Source organism: Schistocerca cancellata, chromosome 8, assembly GCF_023864275.1.
Source record: "Schistocerca cancellata isolate TAMUIC-IGC-003103 chromosome 8, iqSchCanc2.1, whole genome shotgun sequence".
NCBI lineage: Eukaryota > Metazoa > Arthropoda > Insecta > Orthoptera > Acrididae > Schistocerca > Schistocerca cancellata.
The window spans coordinates 92010355-92024620 of record NC_064633.1 but is presented as its reverse complement, the minus strand read 5'-3'; the positions used below and the strand labels follow the sequence as shown (position 1 = coordinate 92024620).

At 39.7% G+C, this 14266-nt stretch overlaps 1 protein-coding gene across 3 annotated transcripts in view; it reads left to right on the top strand.

Moving 5' to 3' along the window:
- LOC126094911 (phosphatidylinositol phosphatase PTPRQ-like) overlaps positions 1–14266 on the top strand; it is a 425768-nt gene that overhangs the window by 218217 nt on the left and 193285 nt on the right. The window lies entirely within an intron of this gene.

Genomic DNA, 14266 nt, shown 5'->3' with positions numbered 1-14266 from the left:
GGTATCAGAGCTAGTGAGGTGCGGCTTGTGATGAATATGACATGGAGGCATGGATAGGGAGAGGGTGACAGGATAGAGGACGGGTAAAAAGCTATGTCGAGGGTGTGGGTACAGTGGGTTAGCAGGGTTAACAGAGATCAAAGCCAGGGGGATTACAGGAGGGTATGATGTGTTGCAAGTATAACAATCATCTGTGTAGTTCAGAATAGCTGGGACGGAGAGGAAGATCCAGGTGGCATGGGTTGTGAAGCAGCCATTGAACTCTGTCTTAATGTACTCAGCAGTGTCTTGTACCACTGGCTGGCCAACTGTATTCTTGACCACAGACTAGCAGTGGCCAACCATTCTGATGATCAGATGGTTTGTGGCCATGCCCCCATAAAATGCTGTGCAGTGATTGCAGCAGACCTGGTATATGACATGGCAGCTTTCATAGGTGGCACTGCCTCTGTTGGAATAGGATAAGCTTCTGACAAGTCTGTAGCAGCATGTGCCACATGGCTCAAGTGGGGCCTTGCACCTGTCTTCCACAGGATTATGCACCCTGTGGCAAGGGACTGGGAGTGTGAGTGACATGGGGATGAAGTAGGATGTTGTGTAGACTGGGTGGGTGATGGACTAACATTTTAAGAGGGTTAGGAAGCATCTTGGGTAGGATACCCCCTCATGATAATACATAATCAAAGCCTTTTCCACTTGAGGGTAATATTGGGTGATGAGGGGGGTGCTCCTTTTTAGCTGATTCTATGGTGTAGTGAAAGGACTAGGGGTATGTGAGAATATGGCATGGAAAATCTGTTTGTGATCTTTGTTTGGGGGCTAATGTCTGTGAATATGTTTGTGACACCTTAAGCTGCTAGGTAAGGCAATTCTCACTACTGCAGGTATGTCACCCATAGTGATGAGGTAATTTTTTGGTATGTAAGGAGTGTCAGCTGTCAATAAACAGGTATGTATGGCTTATTGGGTGTAATGTGGACAGAGGGTGGATGGAGCCATCAGAGAGATGGATGCCAATGTCTGTGGTGTTGGCACATTGGGTTGAGGAGCACCAGGTGAAGTGGATGGGAGAGGAAGTGTTGAGGCTGTAGAAGAATGAGGATAGGGTATCTGGCCTTGACCACAGGTCATAGAGATATCATCAGTGAACCTGAACCAGACAAGTGGTTCATGGGTTTCAGAGGCTAGGAAGATTTCCTCTAGATTGTCCATAAATGCATTGGAAAATGAGGGTATCTTGCAGGTGATCATGGCTGTGTCACAGATTTGTTTATATACATTTACCATAAAGGAGCATTTGTTGTGTGTGAGGATATAGTTAGTAAGGTGGTATGAGGAATAAGGTAGTGAGTCTGGAGTCAGTAGGACATTGGGAAACATAGTGTCTGATAGTGACAGGGCTATGGGCATGGGAGATGGTTTATAGGAAGGTGGCATCAACAATAATGGGTAGGGATCCAGGTGGTAATGTGGTGGAGTGGGTTGAGAGTCAGTGTAGGAGTATCATTGACGTGAGCATCTAGGGTTCAGGCAAATGGTTGGATGTACTGTTTGATAAGAGTGGAAATTATTTCACTGGAAGCACAAAACGAGCTATAATGGGGCATTGAGGACTGTTGAGTTTGTAGATTCTGAGGAACTTGTAGAAGGTGGATGTGCAGAGCATCACTGGGATGAGTGAGATGGCCTCAGGTGAGAGATTCTGGTATGAGCCTAGGGATTCAGCAGAGATTGGAAGTTACATTGGACTTCTGGGATAGGGTCACTATGGCAGATCTTGTAGGTGGAAGACTCAGACACTTGGAGTAAGCCTTCTGCCAGATAGTCACTGTGATTCATCAGGACAGTGGTGGAGGTTTTGTCTGCAAGATCTGATCAGAGATTGTGGATGTCTCTCCTTTCTTCTGTGGAGACATTAGTATTCTTGAAAAGGGACCTGGGGAAGGATGGTGATGCCAGGTTGGAGGTGAGGAATTCCTAGCTGGTGATAGTGGAGAGTATGGTTAGATGGGAGGAGGGAGGATTATGATTGGATGGTGGTATGAACTGGGGCAGGCAAAGTTCAGTGTTGGGGTTAGGGTGGCTTTGGTTGGAGGGGTTGGTAGCAAGGAAGTGTTTCCACTGTAGGGATCAGGAGGAGAGAGTAAGTCTTTGATGAGTCCATCATTGTTAAACTTAGGTGTGGTGCTGAAGACAAGGTATTTGAATAGAACCTGGAGAATTGAGGTTTTTGGCGGAAAGGTTAACAACAGCATTTTGGGTTTTTCTGGTTTCCAGATTTTGTGGGGTGTTGGGAAGGCATTTTACAGAATGTGTCAAATTTAAAAGATCAGCAAGGCAGAGCCTGGGTGGTATGAGAGGTTGATGATGGGGTTCACTGCAGGTTGGTTGGGTTTTGATGGGTATTGGTGCTCTAAGATGGGAGTAGGATGTCAACAAGTTTGAAAATTTGTGGTGGTAATGCCTGGAGTGATCTTCCAAATGTTGGAGCACAAGGGTTTCAATTTGGAGGTCTGGCATATGTAGTTGTAAATTGCACAGTAAAAATATCTTTCAGAGGGAGAATAGTTGGTTCTGGGGGGTCTGTGCCTTGGAGATATGTTTCTGCAGTACCAAGTTTGTAAGGGACACAGACTGGCAGAATCTGAAAAAGTGGAGGTCATTGTGAAAGTTGGGATGGGATCCAGGCAAGGGAATTTTTATAACTAGCCCATTAATGGGGATTCAGTGGCTTAGGCAGCATTTAAGGTACAGGATGTGAGGCTGGGGTTTAGCTAGGGATAGGGATCATTTTCTGAAATGATGCAGATAGATGTAGCAGGGCTCCATATGGACTCTGTTAGTTTTTCTGTAACGATTTTGTTCTTTATTACAAAGCATGTCCAGAAAGTAAGTGTACTAGATTTTTTAAATTTTTCTGTAGAAATTATATTGAAACAAAGTTACAGATTATTGTTGATACACTTGTTGACTATTTTTTTACACAGTCACCAACCTATTCAGTGCATGTAGAGAGCCGTGGCAGTTGGCTGCTGTGGCTGAGTGGTTCTAGGCACTTCAGTCTGGAACCGCACTGCTGCTACGGTCGCAGGTTCAAATCCTGCCTTGGGCATGGATGTGTGTGATGTCCTTAGGCTAGTTAGGTTTACTTAGTTCTAAGTCTAGGTGACTGATGACCTCAGATGTTAAGTCCCAAAGTGCTTAGAGCCATTTGATTTAAGCTGTGGCACATGCTTCCTTATGCCCTATTTGAAGAACTCTCCTTCCACATCCTTCCCCCATTTCAGAACCTCTTTCTGCACCTGCTTGTCAATTGAAAATTTAATTCCACACATGTGTACCATCAGGGAGGTGAAAAGATGATAATCCAAAGGTGCCAAGACAGGGGAATACAGGAGGTGGTCTGAAATGTCCCACCCAAATGAGTTAAGAGCATTTTAGCTCCAAAACCTCTGAGGCTACAGTTTTTTGCACAAAATTGTGGTTTTGAATTTTTTGGCAGGTGAGGAATCAGTGTGATGCCCCTGTGATGACTGTCCTTTTGTCTCAGGCCTATAACAATCCACACGTGTTTCATATCCAGTCACAATAGAGCTCAGGAAATCCTCACCTTCTGGTTCAAGTTACTCAAGAAACTTGCGGATGCTACTAGGTTGATTTTTCTTTGGCTGCTCTGTCAGCAGTTTTGGGACCCACCTTAAACACTGATTCCAGTATCCCAGCATTTATATGAGAATCACAAATAAGAGAATTCTCAAGAGTTGTGGAAACATCACAGAAATTTCATTCACTGTTAATCAGCGGTCTTCACAGACAATTTCCTGTGTTTTTTGCACCAACTCTTCACTCAAAATGGAAGGTCATCCACTCTTCTGTTCATCATGAACATTCGTTCTGTCTGCTCTTAAACACACTCATTCTGTTCATAATACCTTTACTGTAAACAGTTTTGGTTCAAATGGCTCTGAGCACTATGGGACTTAACTTCTGAGGTCATCAGTCCTCTAGAACTTGGAACTATTTAAACCTAACTAACCTAAGGACATCACACACATTCATGCCCAAGGCAGGATTCAAACTTGTGACTGTAGCAGTTGCGCGGCTCCAGACTGTAGCGCCTAGAACCGCTCGGCCACTCTGGCCGGCGTAAACAGTTCCGATTCGCAAAAAATTTTAATAGGTGTTATTCCTTCTGGAAGTAGGATGTGGATCACAGCATGTGACTCACATTTGGTGGAATTTCTTACCAACATGTTTCATGCAACTGGACACTACAGAGTATGTTTATGTGCTACCATTTTCCTGTGATACTTTTTCTAGTCAGGGGATCCCTCTGTGCCAGTCAGTTTTACCAACTATCCAAAAACAAAAAAAATCACAGTCTGTTATGGTCACAATATGCTTACTTTCTGAATAACCCTTACAGTTTATGTTGCCATGTTTCCGCAATCTAAAGCTCAGCTTTTGTCTCTTTTTAAATCTTTCTTAACTCGAGTGTTTGTTTACTTTAAAACCAAGTGCATCTAAATACAGTGTGTGTGTGTGTGTGTGTGTGTGTGTGTAAGATGGCTAAAATTGAACTTCTCATGGATACTGAAAAGCCATGCAATCACCATGACCATAGCATCTGCTTGCACATGGTCCAGAAAGCAGTGTTTATGTAATACCTCCATGCAATGATGAGCCTATAGTGAAATATGATTTATTGATCTCATTACATGTAGTTTTCAAATCAATTGATTTGATGTACAGAATACAAACAAATATTTAAGATATTTTATATATATTTCTGAGATACAACTACACAAATACTTATTATAGTCTACAACATACAATATATACATACATACATTGTATTTATTTTAACTTGAGACAACTAAGTATTTTGAAAATGATGCACCATATGGAAACAATGTTCTAGGTAAAACGTTAATATCAGGAAAGGGGCCATCTTTCTGTGTTACAACTGGCCACTCCTGCATGGGGAGTCCGTAAGCACACTTTCTCCTCCTTTCTCATCTTCCATGTCTTACACCACTCAGTTTTCTATTCCACATACACTACGAGGCTTGGAACTTTAATAGTTGCCACTATTAAAGTTCCAACCCTTGTATTTTCACTATTGTGTTTTAATTGTCCTCTTACATCATGCTTAACATTTTTATATCTTTATGTGTTGTTGCATAGTCACAGTAATGTTTTTCAGTGATTCAGGAAGTTATTTATTTATTTTTTATTCCTGTTAATTAATTCTGTCAGTAATGGCCATCTTTAGACCTGAGTACACACAGTTTGCTAATCATATTGAGTCAACACATGTAAAAATTGTACAGTCACAATAATGAGCCACACAAGCTTCTTTGTATTCATGTAAAATTTAAGCACCACATGCACAGCTGTAACAGACATGTTGACTCTATGAAGAAACTTATTAGATTGCCTGAAGCTACATGGCCACCCAGCCAAATAGGGACCACTACACCACACTGTGTGCCCCATAGCTTGCAGCATTGCTCCCTCTCCTGGAGAAGCAGAAATTGACTGTTTGAGAAATTCTAATTGCAGGGTATTACAGCATCCTGGATATAGATCTTGTCAGTGGTCCTCTGTCCTCTATGGATCTGCATTTCTGGTCATGTTTTTACACCCTCCTCCTTGTGATGAGAGCATCAGAGGTAGCCCCTCCCACCAGTGCTTCACAACTGTCAAGTCAGTCTTCTAGATTAGATTAGATTAGATTAGATTTACTTTCATTCCAATTGATCCGTAGTGAGGAGGTCCTCCAGGATGTGGAACATGTCAGAAAAACAACAATACATGACAAATATTTACAACTAAAACAAATAAGCTAATGTAACATTCCACAGGTCCCAAGTGGAATGATCGTCATTTTTTAATGAACACTAAGAGTCATTTTACAAATACTAATGCACTGAATTTAAAATAAATAAGTTTATTTATTTATTTATAAGGTAATAAACATGTAATACAACTACTGTAATACTTATTTGCAATGAACACATTACTGCACTGAAATGGTGCAGAAGTTGGATTATACTTACACACACACACACACACACACACACACACACACACACACACACACACACACACACACACAAATTTTCAATGAACACATTACTGCACTGAAATTTTGCAGAAGTTATGTTGTACTTATATACAAATCAGTTGGTTTTACTAAGAAATTCATCAATGGAGTAGAAGGAGTTGGTCACCAATAAATCCTTTAGGCTTCTCTTAAACTGAATTTCATTGGTTGTTAAGCTTTTTATGGCTGCTGGCAAGTTATTGAAAATGTGTGTTCCTGAATAATGCACACCTTTTTGTGCAAGACTAAGTGACTTTAAATCCTTGTGAAGATTATTCTTATTTCTAGTATTGATTCCATGAATTGAGCTGTTGGTTTGAAAAAGTGATATATTTTTAATGACAAATTTCATTAAGGAATAAATATATTGGGAAGCAGTAGTTAGTATCCCTAGTTCCCTAAACAGGCTTCTGCCGGATGTTCTTGAGTTCACACCACATATAATTCTTACTGCACGTTTTTGTGCCCGGAAAACTTTAGCTTGGCTTGATGAATTACCCCAAACAATAATCCCATATGACATTATGGAATGAAAGTAAGCATAGTATGCCAGATTTTTCATTTTTATATCCCCTATGTCTGACAAAATTTGCATTGCAAACAGAGATTTGTTAAGACGCTTCAGCAGTTCTGTGGTGTGCTCCTCCCAGTTGAATTTATTATCAAGCTGTAATCCCAAGAATTTAACACTGTCCACTTCTTCTATCTTCTTGTCATCGTATGTTAGACACATACTCTTGGGACACCCCTTACAAGTTCTGAATTGCATGTAGTGTGTTTTTTCAAAGTTTAGTGACAAAGAATTGGCTAGGAACCAGTGATTAATGTCCACAAATATTTTATTGGCTGATCTTTCTAAGACTACACTTGATTTGCTATTTATTGCAATGTTTGTATCATCGGCAAACAAAACAAACTTGGCATCTGGTAATGTTACTGATGAAAGGTCATTGATATACACAAGAAAAAGTAAGGGCCCAAAAATGGAACCTTGTGGGACCCCACATGTAATTAGTTCCCAGCTGGATGATGCCTGATAGCTTGATACATGTCTCTTTCCTAATAACACCCTTTGTTTCCTGCCAGAGATATAAGATTTGAACCATTTTGCAGCATTTCCTGTTACACTATAATATTCTAGTTTACTTAAAAGGGTATTGTGATTTACACAGTCAAATGCCTTTGACAGATCACAAAATATACCAGTTGCCTGCAATTTTTTGTCTAATGAATTAAGCACATTTTCACTGTAAGTGTAGACAGCCTTCTCAATATCAGAACCTTTTAGAAATCCAAACAGTGACTTTGACAGTATGTTATTTGAGATAAGATAGTTATAAAGACGACTGTACATTACTTTTTCGAAAATTTTTGAGAATGCTGGCAACAATGAAATTGGACGGAAATTTGATGCTATTTCTTTATCTCCCTTCTTAAACAGTGGCTTAACTTCAGCATGTTTCAGCCATTCAGGAAATATTCCACTGATAAACGACTGGTTACACAGATAGCTTAATATGTTACTTAGCTCAGAATCACATTCCTTAATTACCTTTGTTGATATTTCATCATACCCACTAGATGTTTTTGATTTTAAATATTTTATGATGGACATTATTTCTGTTGGGGTAGTGAGGGTCAAATTCATATTATGGAAGTTACTTGAAATGTCTGGTCTAAGGTAATCCATAGCAGCATCTACCGAACCTGACAACCCCATCTTTTGAGTAACAGTTATAAAATGTTTGTTAAAAAGTTCTGCAACACTATACACATCTGTCACCAATGTATCATTTACTCTTAATGCTATTTGTTCCTCTTCATGTCTGGTTCTACCGGTCTCCTCCTTCACTCTATCCCATATTGTCTTCATTTTGTTATCTGATATGACTATCTTTTCCTTGTAACATATTTGCTTTGACATCCGTATTACAGTCTTTAATATTTTGGAGTATTTCTTATAATTTGCTATAGCATCAACATTGGAAATGTTTTGGATTGACAGATACAGTTTTCTTTTTGTTTTACAAGATACACCTATTCCTCGAGTAATCCATGGCTTCTTTGTAGACTTTGCTCTAACCTTGGTAAGTTTTGGGGGAAAGCAGTGTTCAAATAAGGTAAGCACTTTATTAGCAAAAATGTTATATTTTTCATTCATGCCATGAGCACTGTAAACATCAGTCCAGTGAACGTCTCTGAGGAGTGTCCTGAAATAATCAATTTTTGGCTTACTGATTACCCTCTTGAGCTCAGATTTAATAGATTTTATATCCTGTTCAGTATTAACATTTAACAGAAGGAACTGCATGTCATGGTCTGAGAGGCCATTGACTACTGATTTTGTAATATAATTTTGTTCATTGGACTTTTCTATAAAGATATTATCAATGGCTGTTTGTGGCAAGTGGCTATCCTAGTGGGGAACTTTACTGTGGGAGTTAAGTTGAATGATGGTGTTAGTAACTCAAATAAGTTCTTATTGGGAGAGTCTTTAAGGAAATCTACATTGAAATCACCAGCAACCACTATTTCTTTGTTTTTGGTTGTTAAATGGGCCAGTACAGCTTCAAGGTGGTTTACAAACAGATTAAAGTTACCTGCAGGTGCTCGATATACACTTAGTATTATGAAGGACTTTTTGTGAAAATCTAATTCTGTTGCACATGCTTCCATATGCTGTTCTAGGCAAAATTTATGAATGTCTATGTTCTTAAATTTATGACAGTTCCTGATGAATGTGGCAACTCCTCCTTTCTCCATTTCTGATCTACAAAAGTGAGATGCTAACCTAAACCCTGTCACACTTAAAAGTTCTATACCAGTGGTCACATGATGTTCAGAGAGGCAGATTATGTCAGCTGGGTTTGAAGACTCTAATTCATCTATGCAGATAGTTAATTCATTAATTTTATTTCTCAGTCCTCGAATATTTTGATGCAATAAAGATAGCTGACATTTCACATTGACTGAGTTAAAATTGGGTGGAGTTAAAATATCTGCTGACAGTTAAAAATTCTTAACCAATGGCTGTTTATGGTGATGTAATAAGCTGGAATTATGTTTTTTGATTTCTTTCTCAAACTGAAGGTTTGTCTCAGTTCTAATATCTCTTAAAATTTGCTTTCTTTCTGTCCTCCCTACTCTAAAAAGGGTATTTTCTGAATCCTATAACCACTGGTATTCAAGTCCCTTGAATGTCCCATCATTGACCTGCACTTTTGGATTGTAGTAGAGCTTCATATGGAGGTCTGGATGATGTCTATGTGCTTTTCTCTTCCTGATGAAGGTCACAATCCTCAACATTATTTGTGACAACCTGGGCTGTATTGCACTAATTAATGCTAGGCATTGTAGTGCTCTCAGCCCTTCTACTGGGTTTCAAGTGTCCATATGTGAATGAGTTGTCTTGCTTCTTTGGTCCTGGTAATTAGATGTTTCACATCGTCATTGTGAGTATCAGCCAGCTGAAATGGGAACAGTGTGTCCATTGCAGTTTCAGCTTGCAACTGTGGAGCAGAAAGAATGGTGTGGATGCTTTAGGTTATTGTATGTGAGTGTCACAACAGTCAGTATTGTATCCCACTCTCGTTGTTCAGCATCAATATACATTGAGGACATCCAGCATCTTATTAAGACATTTTTTGAGGCCATTCATTTGTGAATTGTCACTGGTTCTCATCCTGTGAGTGATGTCACAACATGAAATTACCTCTGATACTAGCCACAACTGTAAAATATCTTGACAATCAGGGATCAACACAGAAGGTGCTCCATTCCTCAGAATGACATGTTCTACAAGGAACTTTGTAATTTCCAGATCTAAGTGGTTGGCACAGTTTTAGTGACAGTGTAGTGATTGAGGTAGTCACTGTAGCTGTATTATCTTCTGATTGTCATTTGTCGACTATGGGAACCTCCCAAAGAGATCAATTCTAATTCGAGAGAATGGCCTTGCTGCTGGCAGGTTGGTGCCAGATGCCCTGGAAATAATTTTGGCACATGGTTCTGTCATTCTATATAGTAGCTGACATAGTGTCTAACAGATTGGTAGAGACCTGGCCAGTGATACCAGCATCTGATTATCTCTGAAGTCTTCAGGAATTCCAGGTGACCTTGCTGTTTGGTCCTTCCCCCTCCAACCAAGCCTTCTATTCCTTTTCACAGTGCTGGATCATCCCTCCATTCATCAGCAGTGTCTTTTAATCCAGCATTGACTGTGAATTCATCCACATTGCTGTGTTTCACCAAAGGATTCCTTGAAAGGCAGTCAGCATTTTGACTTTTTGTTCATTTTTGTATACAATTGTGATGGCATACCCTTGAAGTGCCTGTCTCACAAGTAAACCTGATGGACCCTTCAGACTAGTCACACAGCAGAGAGAAATGTAATCCATCATAGCAGTGGGTGGTTTGCCAAATAAATATGTCTGAAACTTGGTGATGCTCCAAACAACTGCAAGTCACTTCTTTGCACTGTATAGTAATTAATCCCAGACTTGGAGAGTACTCTGAAAGTATAAGCTATCAGCTTTCCAGCATTCTCCTGAATTTGCACTAAAACTGCCCCTATTCATAAACCACTCATGTCAGTGTGAAGTTTTCATTCAGCATTCTTGTCATACAATACCACAACTGGAGAAGATGTTAGCACTTCCTTAAGTACAAGAAAAGATCTTTCTTGAACACTGTCCCAGGAAAAGTTTGTATCTCACTGCAATAGTTCTTGCAATGGACTTGCCTCAATATTGAAGTCCTTTATGAATTGCTGGTGGTATGAGCACATTCCAGGAAAACTTCTCATATCACAAATGTGCCAAACACTTGGAAAATTTCTCACCCTTTTTAACTTCTCTGGATTGGGATGAACTCCATCACCATTCACTACCTACTCTGAGATTTTTAATTCTTAGGCACTTTTTTGGATTCAGGTGGAGACCTGCAGTCTGAAAACACTTCAACATGGTCATCAGTGAGCTTAGATGTTCTCCAAATGTCTTCAAAAAATGACATGTCATTCAGACTACAAAGACATGTCATCCACTTAAGGTATCAAAGCAGGTTGTCTGTCATAATTTTAATGGTGGCTGGAGCATTTCAAAGTCTAAATGGATAACTTTAAACTCATAGAGGCTGTCAGGATTTATGAAGACAGTTCGTTCCCAGTCAGCTTCATCAACCTTCATTTGTCAGTAGCCTTCTGCATCTCTGTAATGGAAAAAATACTTTGCTACTTCCAAGCAGTTTAGTGTGTCATCAGTGTGTGACAATGGATAGACATAATTCTTCATGATTTTGTTCAGTCATCAGTAGTTGATGCAGAAGTGCTATGTACCATCCTTCTTCTTCACAAGAATGTTTTTGAAGGTTCAACAATGTCATCTTGCAGGATCTTGTCCACTTCCTCCCAGACTGTCTGTAGTTTAGCCTGTGACACCATATATGAGTGTTGGCTGATTGCTGATATGATGTCTTATTGCAGGCTGCTTGGTCTGTCATTGCTCTCTACTCCTGATTTGAAAGCATCCAAAAACTGATGCAGAACAGCTATTAACCATTGATGTTGTTCCTGAATCAGGCCAGATCCTATTGACAGTTCAGCAATAGCTTCCTGCTCTGCATTGTCTGGTGTGGTAGCAGAACACAATTCTTCATTGATGACACTGAGCTGCCCCTCCTGGACTGCTTCAGTTGCCCCTACATAGATCTCAGGAGGAATGACTTGTGGCTGCTCATAGCAGTTAGTGACAGAAAGTTACCCTTCACCACCTCATCACTTTTGTTCATTACTGCCATGTAGTTTTCTTTTGTGAGTCTGTATGGCTTTTCTGCAATTGACAAAAGCTTGATAGTTTAACTGATTATCTTCTCTGATGATTGGAATTCATGTTATCAATGATAGCAGGCTAACAATGTCTTCAGTGGCAAACAACTGCCCAAAGCAGTCTTTCTTTTGTATGCTTATTGAAAAATAGTCGTCTTTAACTGATAATGTAAGCCCTGGGTAGATTGTCAATGATGACACCAATGAGATTTCCTGGCATCTTAATGACTTTCATTTGTGGAAGAGTTGCATCAGTGGCAGTCTCACATCCATAGTGGTGGCTCTGCTCTTCGTGAATTTGGCACCCAAGCTTGGTACCTCTGTACAGTGATAGGTAATTGTTATGAGGTGTTGGGGAGTGATGTCATCCAGGTTACAGTGATGGGATAATCATCTAATTGAGAAAATTTAGAGAACTGGCATTTGAAGCTGACTGCAAAATGATTCTACTGCCACTAACATACATTTCACATTAGGACTATGAAAATAAAATATGAGAAATTATGGCTCATGTGGAGGCCTATGGACAGTTGCTTTTCCCTTGTTCTGTTTGTGAGTGGAAAAGAAATGACTAGTAGCAGTACAGGGTACCTTCCACCATGCACCATACAGTGGTCTATGAAGTGTGGATGGAGATGTAGATGTAGATCTCCAGTCAACTGGCGTGAATAGGACTGTTGTCTTTGTTGATGTCCTGTGGTATGATATTTTTCGAACAGTCATCTTCTCTCTCTGCAGTAGCATACAACATGTCCTGGGCAGCTACAGTGACAACATACTGACATATTATTCTCCATTCTCCAAATGTCTACTTTTCTGTGATGTGTTGTACTTGGTGAAGGAGTTTGTTGTACCTGCATTCTTACCATGCTGAGTTGTTTGATGGTTGCAGCATTTATTGGAGTCAGCCAAATCTGTTCTTTATGGCATGTTTGATTACTGACAGAGATCAGTGCTGAAGATCTGTACACCTGTTCTTTGACATTCTTTACTACCCCCTTATGTATGGAGTCAACATCCATGGCTGCTATCTCTTGTGTACTTGGATCAACATTTCTGGACACAATACACTGCTGTATCATTCCCTTACTACCTGGCATATGAGACAGCTCTCCTCATGGGGGTATTCCTCAACTGCCATAGGAACCATATTTGAGAAGAAGACATACCTCTAACTCTCTCTCTCTCTCTCTCTCTCTCTGTCTCTCTCTCTCTCTTTCTCTCTCTGAATTCACTGGCACCACTTGATGAGTCCTTCTGTCTATGCAACATATATGTCTTGTGCAACTCAACTCCTTTCATCAAGTGTGAGATTTTGTCAGCTTCTGTCATGAAGTGGCATAGGGCCAAAACATTCTGTATGTACAACTGTGTTGTTTTCCAATGATGGTAAGTGCTGTTCTTCATCTATTCTGGTAAGCGGACTTGCTGATGATTGTTGTCTTAGGGTTTCTTCAGTTTAACCAGGTATTTATACCTGATATTGCCCTTCTCTTTGCTGTTCTCAAATCGCTATGGGCTGTGCTATCCAAGTAAAAGTACACATTTGCTATATACTGCACATAATGATATCCCACTTGTTATATCTGCACCTCAGTTGAATGCTTTCTGCCTGTGTCTTTGATGTCACTGATGAATGCCTGAGGTGCAGCAAAATTGCTGCTGTTTTGGAATTCATCTGGCACATGAATAGATAGATCTTAGAAATGATGTACTGCTTGTATTTTAATTTCTGTCCATGTGGCCGATGGGTTTTATGTTGCCCAATTGGAGCAACAGTGATGTAGAAGTTGTGAGGTACCCAGTGTCTCCACAAAACATCATTTTGAAACTACAGTCAATCCTGTATTTGAAGGTAGGGTCATAAATGAACTACAACAATTATAACTGAAAGCATGTTTATTGTGAACACTATCATACAAAGCAGAACAGAACTGAACTCCTGGATGGAGACTGCAGGTGACTGTACAAGCCTCAAATAATCCAGAATACACAGACATTACAAACATAAGATATTTCAAGAAAATTACAGAAATGATAAATACTAAATAACAAATAACTGCTGGTGCTCATGTTTAAACAAGGGACCTGCACCACACAAACTTGCAAGACTAACCGCTATGCCACAATATGTGTGCAATAGCTTATGGCAATAGGTAAATTTCTATATCTCCTCTACTTTTCTGTGATCAGGTTTTTGTGAGAAAATTACAATTTCTTCTGCTTCTCTTTATTAATTGCTCTGCTGTTATTAGAACACACAGTTTTATTTAAATCTTTTTTACAATGACTTTAATACTTTGACAATTTTGTTCTTAAGTCTACCGAAAAGC